This window comes from Mesoplodon bidens, assembly GCF_964165515.1.
Source record: "Mesoplodon bidens genome assembly, contig: HAP1_SCAFFOLD_81, whole genome shotgun sequence".
NCBI classification, from domain to species: Eukaryota; Metazoa; Chordata; class Mammalia; order Artiodactyla; family Ziphiidae; genus Mesoplodon; species Mesoplodon bidens.
In genome coordinates, this window is record NW_027672552.1 from 1,469,546 (window position 1) to 1,482,095 (window position 12,550).

Genomic DNA, 12,550 nt, shown 5'->3' on the forward strand with positions numbered 1-12,550 from the left:
GCAACGGGAGAGGCCACAAGAGTGAGAGGCCCGCGTACCGCAAAAAAAAAAAAAAAAAAAAAAAAAGGCTGACCAACATGGCCCCAGACCGAAGGAAAAAAATCAAGAAAAGAAATTATTCTCAGAAATTACATTTACCCAAGTAAAGTATATTCAGGAAAAGACCTGCATGTCTCCCCAGGGTAGTCTCGTGTTGGTCCCTGACCCCAATTCTCCTAAACCAGGGGAAATTTAACTAATCAGTTAGAAATGCTTTTCATAATTCCTTTGTGTAGGGTCCTAATCACAGAGGCCTAGAATTTTAAGTTGGTTGAATATGTGATTTTATATTTTAGTTCAGATTTCATAGATGGGACACAGAGGCTTCGAGAAGGGGGCTGACAGCAACGTCAGAGCAGAACCACGACCAGAAGGAAAAGTTGTCAGATATCCGGTCTATAACATGGGTCAAACTTATTTACTTTCCATCACTGTCCTGCCTCTTCAAGGAGAGCTATTCACATGCATTGCTTTTGGAGATTCTTGCCATCACCTATGACAAATGGTGTTTATAATGACATTTCCTTGCAGAAATGCCCCTCAAGAAAGCAGAAGGAGCAGGAAGAGGAAAATCTTCCAAATGCACGTGAAAAACTACTGCAAAGTAGTTGAGAAAAACATTTTTTCACTCAAGTAGGTTTTAAGCACAAATAGCTCATTCTTAATGAGATCCAGCTGATCCTAAACATTTTACAATTTCACTACATCATTTTCTAGCATTCCTGTCACATGGATCAAGATGCATAATACAGCTACAAATTAAGTTCAATTCCTCAGTCAATTTTTAAAGGAGTGAAATTCAGCCACAATACTTCAGCTATCACTATTTATCCAAGAACTACTGGTATGGACTTGGCCTTCCATGTACTTTCTATGAGTAAGGATAGAAAGGACCCAAGAAAATGAAAGAGATTTCTGGAAGCAAAGGTAAGTAATGGATTTTCCATTTCCAGGGAGTTCATTCCTTAGGTATATAAGAATACATTTAAGTTATGACTACTCAAAATCCTATCTGATTTTTGTGTTATTATCCATATTTAAGGTCTGGAGCATCTAAAAATAGTATGTCTAACTGAGGTGACCTGTCCTAGCAGAGTGATTGCCAGTGCTGGTTAAATCCTCCTGGTTCAGCTGCCTCTCCTTAAGTATCTGAATGGATACTTTTATTTCAAGACTTTATAATAATCACAACTAATAATTATTAAGCCCTAACTAGATGTCAGGTGCTCTTTTAAGCAAATAACATGTACTAATTCATTTAATTCTCAAACAAACCTCTGAGGTGAGTACTACTGTTATCCCCATTTTAAAGCTGAAGAAACAGGCAAGTGAGGCTAAGATACAGGTGGTCAAAGTCACACGGCAGATAAAAGCTGGGAAATGAACCCACGCTTGTGAAGAAACAAAACCTATTTACGAACAAATTATGTAGAGTTTATTCAAGAGTTAATTTAAGTGCACATGGGAATAGATAAGGATATGCAGTAAATTACTAAGAATTAACGTGGATGACCATGGTCTGGGTTTATTGTTAACTCCACCTCACTACAAAAGCTATGAGCAAAAATTGATTAGAAGCAGATCTTTATCCTGGACCACACCCTTGTCTTGCTGCCTGGTGCTGAGTGTCCCTTCTGCTTCCAGTAGCTCCACGTCTCACACTCAGCCATGCTGCCCTTGTTTGGATCATTCGGTGCCTTTTTTCATAGCAAGTAAATATACTGCAAAGAGTTTTAACTCCTTTCTACTACTGCACCATTTCAGTCCTTAAATCAGAGAGCTTTCTTGCCTTAACTCTAAAAATTTCTTGTCCATGACACAAATGAACATATCTACGAAACAGAGACTCACAGACAGAGAACAGACTTGTGGTTGCCAAAGGGGAGTGGAGGTAGGGGAGGGAAGTATTGAGAGTTTAGGATTAGCAGGTACAAACTAGTATATACAGAATGGATAAACAACAAGGTCCTACTGTATAGCACAGGGAACTATATTCTATATCCTGTGATAGGGACTTCCCCGGTGGCACAGTGGTTAAGAATCCGCCTGGGGGATTCAATGCAGGGGACATGGGTTCGAGTCCTGGTCCAGGAAGATCCCACATGCCGCGGGGCAACTAAGCCCGTGCACCACAACTTCTGAGCCTGTGCTCTACAGCCCGCGAGCCAGAACTACTGAGCCTGTGTGCCTAGAGCCTGTGCTCCGCAACAAGCCACCACAATGAGAAGCCCATGCACCGCAACAAAGAGTAGCCCCTGCTCACCACAACTAGAGAAAGCCCGCACACAGCAACGAAGACTCAATGCAGCCAAAAATTTAAAAAAAACTAAATAAAATAAAATTTATTTTAAAAAATCCTGTGATAAACCATAATGGAAAAGAATAGATATATGTATAACTGAGTCACTGCTGTACAGCAGAAATTAACACAACATTGTAAGTCAACTACACTTAAATAAAATTTTAAAAATTAAAGATTTCCTGTGAATTTCTATTTCTCTAGCTATTTGTTGCTATCTTCACCAGCACTGAATGTGTAATTCCTTCCACTGGCATGCCCTCTGCAAATGCCTTCTGAGAAGCTGTGGATATCCTCTGAATTGTATAGGTCTCCCTGGCTTTGATAGCACTTAGATGGGCATCTATAGGGCTGCCCATAGATCAAGAGATTTTTAAACTGGAATGTTCATATGAATCACCTGCAGATCACGTTAAAAGGCAGACTCTGACTCAGTATTCTGGGGTAAGGCCTGAGATTCTGCATTTCTAACAGGTGATTTCTTCCAGGTGACGTTTATGCTGCTTCAAAGACCACACTACAAGCAAGGACCTCACAGACTTTTCTCTTCTTTATCAGTTTCTTTTATCCCACTATTGCTGCCCCAGTATCCTTCTTCCATCTCCTGCTTTAGCCGCAACAGCTGGGTTATAGTATTTTCACATGCAACAGATGTTGTCTCATCAGAGTTTTTTTTTCCTGTTTCTATGGTCACCAACATGTATGTTTCTCTGTTCCCCTAAGAATATAATTGACCAAATAATCTAGAAATTTTCTCAAGGTAGTAATTCAGGGCAACTGAAAGAGTGAGGGAAAACATCACCAGTATTACCCTTAGAAATGTTTAATGCATAAATGGATAGGCTTTGAAGTTACCCTCTTCTTAGCTCATATTTATTCTCTTCTAGCAGATGAAAGTCTAACTTAGGAGGAAATGGAAAAGAGATGAGGAGGGCTTTGCCCAAGAGAGCTTTCATCAGTAAAGTACCAAAGTAATTACTGCACCTGACAAATTTCTACTCCTTGTTTTAACCCAGTTTTAATAAAAGAAAGATTCAACAGTGGTTTATATTACCTGGCATTGCCTTTAATTTCATCAAGCTCCAATATGAAGACTTGCCACGTTTACACTAAACTGCTTTTTCTCCTGAAGTTCATTTGTGAAGGCAGCTGCTGGGGCTTTAATCAGCTTTTCTTCAATCTTTCATTTCTAACACATTGTGAGTGATAATGGCTCTCCCAGGCGCCCCCGTGCAAACTAGGCAAATTCTCCTTCACGTCACTCCCAGGTAGTCAGTGGTAGAGAAAGCATCTACTAATTAAGAACTGAAAGGCCATTTCAAATGATCTGGCTATGAAGACTTAGCATTTCACATTCACGGTGGGCCACATCCAAACGTAAGGTCCTCCGACCTGCTGGACCAGATTATATTTCTCCGAGCTTAGGAACAGCAGGCAAACTCTTGGCATTTCAGAAGTTCCGTTGAAATCGAGGGTAATAACATGCTGCTCATGTTTGAGAGCACAAAGCCCTTAGAATAACCTTGTCAGTATTAAGCAGATCACAGGAGTTCAAATCTCAATCATGGAGGCCCTACTGTGTCAAGGAGCACTTTGGAAAACCTTCACAATGTTTTACGCCGCCAGGATAATTCTTTTAGCATTGATACTACTTAAAAAGTTCCTTTCATGGGCTTCCCTGGTGGCGCAGTGGTTGGGAGTTCGCCTGCCGATGCAGAGGACGTGGGTTTGTGCCCCGGTCCGGGAGGATCCCACATGCCGCGGAGCGGCTGGGCCCGTCAGCCATGGCCGCTGAGCCTGCGCGTCCGGAGCCTGTGCTCCGCAACGGGAGAGGCCACAACAGTGAGAGGCCCGTGTACCGCAAAAAAAAAAAAAAAAAAAAAAAAAAAAAGTTTGTTTCCTATGACTTTCTCTAAAAACCTGTAGGCAGCAAGCTGTCGCATGATTTGAAGAGTGTTTAAAATTCAGTCTAGAAAAGTTCCGGTTCAAGATGGCAACATAAGAAAATCCTGAACTCACCTACTCCCACAGACACACTGAGTCTACAGCTACATACGGAAAATTTTTCTCTTAAGAAAACCTAAGGCTTCCCTGGTGGCACAGTTGAGAGTCCGCGTGCCGATGCGGGGGACGCGGATTTGTGCCCCGGCAAGGGAGGATCCCACATGCCGCGGAGCGGCTGGGCCCGTGAGCCATGGCCGCTGAGCCTGCGCGTCCGGAGCCTGTGCTCCGCAACGGGAGAGGCCACAACAGTGAGAGGCCCGTGTACCGCAAAAAAAAAAAAGAAAGAAAGAAAACCTAAAGTCCAAGTCCGGCTGAATGACCACTACACATCTGGCAAACAAGAAGGAAACCACATGGAAACGGGCATACAATCTCGATATAAACGCCACCCCCAGCTCACCCCAGTGAGCCACAACCAGGAGAAAACTCAAAACCCGGAGCTTCTCCCCAAGAAGGAAAGAGTTTGAACCCCACATTGGACACCTCACCTTTTAGGACCTGCACCTGAGACACGAGCCCCCAAAAGCCCTAACTTGGAAAACCAACAGGGCTCACATCTTCAGACGCAGAGCTGTAGCTATCTGAGAGCCAGCTCTTAAAGCGGCCCTGTGCTCAGATGTACCCGCCCCCGGGCCCAGCTCAGAGGCAGCCAATCAAGCCCTGATTTAACGTGAAGGAGGCTCACCTGCTTATATTAGTGTTGACCTGAGGGGCAGGCATCTAATTTAACACACACCTCTAGAAGCCTGCTGGAACAGTCTCCAGGGATGGAGACTGGTGGGGCCATCTTCGCACTCTCCCTTTGCTGTGCTCCAGAGCACCAGTATCTTCTCCCAGAAGGAGCTCTTTCCATGTGCCTGGTGCCCAGATCTCTGTGGCTGCCACCTGGGGCGGGGGATACCTCTTGACCACCTGGCTCTGGAGGCAAGTGGAGCTTGCATTCCTGGTCCCCTGGGACTATAAAAATCAGTGTCACCCAGAAAGGAGCTCATACCCCAATTTTTGCAGCTGATGCCAGAGTACACATCTCCATCACCTGGCTCTGGCAGGCAGTGGCGCTTACACTTGTGGGTCTCACACAACCAAAGGAGAAAGAATTCTTCAGCAGCTACCACCCCCGGGGCACAGCAAGAGGCAACAGACCCAGAAGCCTATCTTTCTGTGAAGAAGACCTATTAGCTTATCATCATGGCTGTGGTCTGAGGGGCAAGCTTCTAATTAAACACACATCTAGGGGTTGACTGTAATCCTTTTCAGAGGCCTTGGAGGGCAGGCACTGTCTTCATGCTCTCTCCCTCTGCTGCCCTCCAGAGAGCCGGTGTCTCCTGGAAGGAAGCTTTACACTTGGCTACTGCCTTGGTTTTTGTATCTGGCGCCCCAGTTTTTGCAGTTGCTGCCTAGGGGATGCCCCTTGATTGCCTGGCTCTGGTGGACAGGGGGACTTGCATTTGTGGATCCTACGGGACTGTAGCAAATCAGAGAGATGGTTCTTGGCAGGCTGCCAGCCCAGGGACTGAGCCGGAGGCAGACTGATGCACATACCCCAGTCATCTGTGAAGGAGGCTGCTTGGCTTATCCTGGAACTCCAGCCTGAGGGGCAGGCTTCAGGTTCAGCACACATGTAGTGGATTACGGAGCTGCTCTCCGTAATTACGGAATGAGGAATGCAGGCTGTGGATGCCATCTTGGCACTCTCCCTCTGCCTCGTTCCAGTTCACCAGTATCTCCCAGAAAGAGCTTATATACTTGTTTGGAGCCCTGATTTGTGTGACTGCCAGGTCACCTGGCCAGCAGAGCTTACACTTATGGTCCTACAAAACATGTATCTGTGTACGTTTTCATACTTTAAAAAGCCACTGCCTGAGGGTCTGGCTTCTAAACAGCCTGAATCTAGGGGCTGAGATCCTCCCATTAGGGATGCTGACAGGTCTTGGCACATTCTCAATTACTGGGAGTTATTAAAAATGTAATGGGCTGCTTGCATAAGCACAAAGGTTTGAGAGACAAAAAAGCATTGGGGCAGGGTTGAACAACAAGCTTCATCTCCTACACAAGGCCACTCCTTCAAGGCTGAGAGAGGCGATTGTTTCATCTACTGTACAGAAACCAAAACAGAGGGTCAAGAAAATGAAGAAACAGAGGCGTATGTTCCAAATGAAAGAACAAGATAAAACCTCAGGAAAAAAAAAAAGCCTTAATGAAATGGAGGTAATAGGAGAAGAACAACAGGATAAGCATCTCCAAATAAGGGGTGAAAGTGACAGTGGCCAGCTGATAAGAACCATCCTTCCTGACAATTTCCTCTTTATCCCCATCTGGAATGTGGGTAGTCAATGTCCTGGGAGAGAACTGGACCTGGGACAGGATTATAAGGGAGGATCCTGGGACAATGAAAAACCCCGATCAAACTTCTACTTCTTTGAGACCAGCTTGAGGTATCATCTGGTCTGCTTTCCTGGGGGCTCTCTGGCTTCCACAAAGGAGAGCCAGGTGTGTCATAAGGCGGAGTGGAGGGGAGTTTTATAACGATAAAGGAGTCACTCCAACAAGAGGATATAACATATGTAAATATATATGCACCCAACACAGAAGCACTTAAATATATAAAGCAAACATTAACAGACCTAAAGAGAGAAACAGACAGCAATACCACAGTAGGGAATTTTAAAACCCCACTTACATCAATGGATAGATCATTCACACAGAAAATCGATAAGGGAACATCAGCCTTAAATGACACATTAGACCAAATGAACTTAACAGGTATATATAGAAAATTCCATACAAAAGCAACACAAATACACACTCTTCTCAAGTACACATGAAACATTTTCCAGGATAGAGAATATGTTAGGCCAAAAAACAAGTCTTTTTTAATTTATTTATTATATTTTATTTATTTATTTATTTATTTTTGGCTGTGTTGGGTCTTCGTTTCTGTGCGAGGGCTTTCTCTAGTTGCGGCGAGCAGGGCCCACTCTTCATCGCGGTGCACAGGCCTCTCACTGTCGCGGCCCCTTTTGTTGCGGAGCACAGGCTCCAGACACGCAGGCTCAGTAGTTGTGGCTCACGGGCCTAGTTGCTCCGCGGCATGTGGGATCTTCCCAGAGCAGGGCTCGAACCCGTGTCCCCTGCATTGGCAGGCAGATTCTCAACCACTGTGCCACCAGGGAAGTCCCCCAAAAACAAGTCTTAATAAATTTAAGAGGACTGGAATCATATCAAGTACCTTTTTTCCAGGTACAATGGTATGAAACCAAAATTAATTACATGAAGGAAGCTGGAAAATTCAAAACTATGTGGCGATTAAACAACATGCTACTAAAACACCAATGGGTCGGGGCTCCGGCTCCGCCTCCCGCTTCAGCTCCAGCTCCTGCTCAGCCCAAAGAGCCTCCACCGGCCTCTGCTTTACGAAAATCAGCCCCTCCTTATGCTTCAGCCTGCAAGGGACCAGAAGACCATAAAGGTTTAGGAATAAAAATGAAACCCAACACCCACAGGAATAAAAGTCTCAATGTCCATCCAGTCATAAAACCCAGTGGAGGTGCTGGGGAAACTGCCCAAAGGAGACAGCATTACAGACAGAAAAGAGAAGGACAACTAAAAAATCCACCTACTGGGAAACACTTGTAAAAATCGGCTCTTTTTAGAGTTGCGAAAACTAGCCTAGTGCTAGTGAGAGAGGAGGCCACCAGCTGAGATGTCGGGCAAGTGCTACCAGACTCCATCAGTCCACAGGTCTCTCCCCCAACACCCGCAGCAGGCAAGGTGCTTCTCCTCCCTCCTGCTTGGCCTGACGGAACCCCGTTTCTCTCAACGGTCATTTTGGGGGGTTGATTACAAAGCACACGTCATGGATTCTAGATTTTTAAACGTTAAAAACTTTCCCCTAAGAGAGAACAACAGACCTTAAAGATGATCTCTTTTCACTCTTTTGATTTAATCATATATACCTTTTGACATTTCTCAAGAAAGAGCCTACAGACCAGATATTGTGTCAGGCCTATCTTTCCACGTAGCGTCGAATTGGATTCAATCAGCAGCCGAGTTTGTCATCCTAACAACATCCTGTGGAGTTAGAAGCTCACAATTACAAAGTGCTTCCACATCAGTGATATCGTTTGCTTCTCACAGTAAACCTTAAGGAAGGGAAGGGAGGTAATGTTACCCCCACTTTACAGATCAGTAAATTGAGACCTACTGCCACTTTGTCTGGCTTATTGGACGAGACAGCAGCTTCCTTGGAAGGCACAGAGGGACTGACTCTGAGGGGGGCGCATAGGAAAGTTTCCGGTCGTGGCAGCAACGTGTCTCTGCAAAACAGGATCCTGAAAAGGGGGTTTTCGGGTAAGGATGTGGTAATGAAATACTAGAGCGGGAAGACAAACACGACTTAGGTCACGCTGTTGCCTACGGAGAGCTCTGGGTGAATGGCTTCCTTCCGTAACTCTCTGCTTTCTCAGTCCTATCCATTCTTCAAAGCCAAACCCAAATCCCACAGATCCAGGAGCCGTTCTTGAGTATCTAGCACAGAGAAACCATAATAACGACACCTTAAGATTTCCATGTGCCTTAGCTCCTTACATCATGATAAGCTTTCGAGGTAGGCTTCGTAGTCCGTTTTACAAATGAGGAAAGTGAAGCTCAGAGGGGTTCAGTAACTTTTCAAGCTGACACAGCTAATAAGCAGCAAAGTCTGGATTTCAAACTCCATCACATCACAGCGGCCTCACCTTCCTGTACATGTATCACACCTTGTATATTGCCTGCCCACGTGTCCCTTACTTCATCAGCCTTTTGTTGTAAGTTCTTTGAGGGCAGAGAGCAAGCCTTATACTTCTTTGTAACCACCCCCTCCCGTACTTAGCAGAGCCCCATGTACACAGTAGGTTCTCAATAAGCATCATATGTTAAATATCTATCGGGTAGGAACAGTAGTTACGGGATTTTTTTGGTACTCTGAATGTCAGGGTCTCTGCTGTATATAATTAAAACAAGAGTGAACATGGGAAAAAAAGAACAAAACAACCAATGGGTCAAAGAAGAAATCAAGAGAGAAATTTAAAAATACCTTGAGACAAACAAAAATGGAAATATGCCAAAATTTGGGGGATGCAGTAAAAGCAGTTGTAAGAGAGAAGTTCATAACAATAAATACCTACCTCAAGAAACTTTACACTTCAAGGAAGTAGAAAAAGAAGAACAAATGAAGCTCAAAGTTAGTAGAAGTAAGGAAATCACAAAGATTACAGCAGAAACAGAGACCAAAAAGACAATACAGAAGTTCAGTGAAACGTAGAGCTGGTTCTTTGAAACGATAAACAAAATTGACAAGTCTTTAGCTAGAGTTACCAAGAAAAAAAGGGAGGACTCAAATAAATAAAACAGAAGTAGAAGAGGAAATATCACAAATGGTACAACATAAATACAAAGGATCATAAGAGACTACTATGAAAAATTATACACCAAGAAATTGGACAACCTAGAAGAAATAAAAATTCCCAGAAATATACAACTATGAAGAGAGAATCATGATTAAGTAGAAAATAGGAACAGACCAATTACTAGTAAGAAGACTGAATCAGTAATCTAAAAGGAGGTCAACATCATTAGTCGTCAGGGAAACGCAAATCAAAACCACAATGTGATATCACTTCACGCCTGTTAGGATGGCTATTATCAACAAGCCAAGAAATAACAAGTATTGGTGAGGATGTGGAGAAAAGGGAACCCTTGTGCACTGTTGGTAAGAATATAGACTGGTGCAGCCACTGTGGAAAACATTATGGAGGTTCTGCAAAAAATGAAAACTATAACTACCATATGACCCAGTAATTCTACTTCTGGGTATTTATCCAAAGAAAACAAAAACACTAACTCAAAAATACATATGCACCCCCATATTCACTACAGCATTATTTTACAATAGCCAAGATATGGAAACAACAGAAGTGTCTATCAATGGATGAATGAATGAAGAATTTTATATACATTATATATACACACACACATACATACACACACGATGGAATATTACTCAGCCATAAAAAGAATGAAATCTTGGGCTTCCCTGGTGGTGAAGTGGTTGAGAGTCTGCCTGCCGATGCAGGGGACATGGGTTCGTGCCCCGGTCCGGGAAGATCCCACATGCCGCAGAGCAGCTGGGCCCGTGGGCCACGGCTGCTGGGCCTGTGCATCCGGAGCCTGTGGTCTGCAACGGGAGAGGCCACAATGGTGAGAGGCCCCTGTACCACAAAAAAAAAAAAAAAAAAAAATCTTGCCATTTGCAACAACATGGGTGGGCAGCATGATGCTAAGTGAAATAAGTCAGAAAGAGAATGACAAATACCATTTGACCTCTCTTATATGTGGACCCTAAAACAAACAAACAAAACACAAAACAAGCTCAGATACAGGAAACAGATTAGTGATTGCCAGAGGCAGGGGGTGGGGTGGTAGGAGAAATGAGTGAAGGGAGTACACATTTATTTTTAAATGTTTTTACATTTAAGTAAAGAATCTGTGTTACAGGTCTATGACATAACTTCATTAAAGGAAAGGGGGGAAATTTATCTGAAAATGAGTAGACATTATAAGACTGAGGACTAAAGGAACTATATGAATAAGCACTCTTCTCTTGTTAATAAAGTGGTTTCCCTCACTTCTCAATTCTGATACCCCTATACACGTGTACTGGGTTTGAGCAAGTAATCAAAGAGATGATGAATAATGGTTAAAAAAAAAAAGAAGAGACAAATTTTTTAAAAATAAAATACTGTTAATTCTGTGGAGGTTTATTAATGAAAAATAATGTTTAAAGGGGGCAATGTTGCTCATTCTGGTTCTGAATGAGTCCTTCCTCTCTATAAAAAGCAACAAACTTTGTGACTATATAGTGATTGCTCCCTGCCCCCAGGTGCCAGGGTTGGGGGCTGCAGGATTCAGGACACTGCAGGCCTTTTCTTCTTTGTCACACAGCCTCTCTTGCATCTTCTTCTTCTTGCTTTACAATGGCGTGTTAGTTTCTGCTGTATAACAAAGTGAATCAGCTATACATATACATATATCCCCATATCTCCTGCCTCTGGCATCTCCCTCCCACCCTCCCTATCCCAACCCTCTAGGTGGCCGCAAAGCACCGAGCCGATCTCCCTGTGCTATGCGGCTGTTTCCCACTAGCTATCTGTTTTACATTTGGTGGTGTATATATGTCCATGCCACTCTCTCACTTCATTCCAGCTTACCCTTCCCCCTCCCCGTGTCCTCAAGTCCATTCTCTGTGTCTTTATTCCTGTCCTGCCCCTAGGTTCTTCAGAACCATTTTTGTTTGTTTAGATTCCATATCTATGTGTTAGCATATGGTATTTGTTTTTCTGACTTACTTCACTCCGTATGACAGACTCTAGGTCCACCCACCTCACTACAAAGAACTCAGTTTCGTTTATTTTTATGGCTGATTGTCTAAACTTATCTTGTTGTAGATGGTAACAAACATGTGGAAACAGGCATTGGTCCACGGACCACACTTTGAGTAGCACTGACCTAGACTAGGCCAGTAGTATTCTCTGGTTCCCAGTAATTATTTCATGGGTGTTCTTATGACCTGAGCTGGTCCCAGTCACTTGAATGTTGGGACTTTGGTTGAGAAACTGGGACAACAATTCTGTTTTTCCTGGCTGGATGCCACCTTGGGACTATAAGAGAAGTGGCTTGAGAATGAGTCAACACCAAGAAAGCAGAACCAAGAGGTAGCAAGTCAGAAACTGAATCTGCTCCTGTGTTATAGAGAAATAGAAGCCAATAAATTAAAAATTTTGCTCAAGCTAGAATTCATTAGGTTTTCTATCATCTGCAAGAGAAAGAGTCCTATGTGATATAATTTGCATGTTTCCCCCTAACTCTCAGTCACCTTGCCAGTCATCTTTCCAAAACAGAGCTCTGGGAATGCCATTCTTCTGGTTATGAAAACCTTAGCTTCCCACTCCCTTGGTCCAGAGTTCAGGCTTCTTAAACTGTCATTCAAAGTCATTCACAGTTGAGTCCCCTTCTTTCTCAGCCTCATTTTTTTGGCTACTCTCATCCTCAGACACATGCCCAATGCTTTAGTGTGACCACACATGCACTTTTATATATGTAATAGGTTTGCTCATGTTCACTTTGGCTGGATTGCACTTTCTCTTCCCACACCCTCCTCTGATTTTCTAA

At 43.6% G+C, this 12,550-nt stretch overlaps 1 long non-coding RNA gene across 7 annotated transcripts in view; it reads right to left on the bottom strand.

Moving 5' to 3' along the window:
• Nucleotides 1–12,550, bottom strand: part of LOC308610052 — a 1,140,458-nt gene that overhangs the window by 1,020,789 nt on the left and 107,119 nt on the right. The window contains exon 3 of one of the 7 annotated variants that reach the window (XR_014014400.1): nucleotides 7,237–7,785. The exons of the other annotated variants lie outside the window; for them this stretch is intronic. This is a non-coding gene — a long non-coding RNA (uncharacterized lncRNA). Of the gene's footprint in view, nucleotides 1–7,236; nucleotides 7,786–12,550 lie in introns of those variants that run through there. 7 annotated transcript variants of the gene reach the window in all.